Raw genomic sequence first — 954 nt, 5'->3', positions numbered from 1 at the left:
CACGGCAACAAACACCCAGCACAGACAAAAAATAAAAGTAATTAAGTAAATAAAAAATATTTTTTAAACCTCATTGAAATACTAGTGCAATCTCATGGTGGAGATATTGTATTATGGATAAAAATATAGAATAAAGTAATAATTCATGTCATTGTATAAAATGATTAAAATTTTACAAAGTGGAGAAAGGGTAGGGGAAGGAAAGACATTTTCCAGCTAGGAGAACATCATGGCAAAGTCAAGAAGGAGGGAGAAAGCAACAGGAGTTGGGGATAATGGGAGATTGGACAAATAGTGCGGTTGCTCATGACTGGAAATACGGATTTGATTTTTATCCTGGAAGGCCTTGAATGCTCTGAAGAATTTTTAATATATTTCTGTAGGGTTAAGACAGGACATCCCGTATTTGGTTTTAGGATGTTTTAGGATGCCTAACATCCTAAACATCCTATGGTGATGATGCATAACAAAAACTAAGGGGGGTAGATGGTGGGATTAGGAAACCAGTTAGGCTTCCTATTGCAAAACCCAAAATATGAGCCATTGGGTTAATAATGGGAATGAAAATGTAGAGAAGATTGAGTGACACACTGCAGAATGAAAACTTTCAAGACCTGGCAAATGAATGTGGGCGAAAAATACAAGGTTACTGAAAAGGTTCGAACTTGAATGCCTGCTGGGTTTGTGAAATGGGAGTAGGAAAGAAGAACTCACTGCAGTAAGAACAGAATGATGAGGTTTATTCTGAGCTTGTGGAGTTTCTGATATCAGTGTCTGACAGGGAGTTGACAATATGGAGAGAAGGGCAGGGCTGGAGATCTTGAATTTTGGCACCTTGGCCAAGGTAGTAGATAAAGCCATGGAAGGATTAGCTTGATGAGGAAATTACACAGCTGAAGAAAGTAAAAATAAAAAAGCCAACGTTTCATTGTATTTATTCTCTTTCCTTTATAG

This window comes from Cervus elaphus, chromosome 28, assembly GCF_910594005.1.
Source record: "Cervus elaphus chromosome 28, mCerEla1.1, whole genome shotgun sequence".
NCBI lineage: Eukaryota > Metazoa > Chordata > Mammalia > Artiodactyla > Cervidae > Cervus > Cervus elaphus.
Note: the sequence above shows the minus strand (reverse complement) of the source record.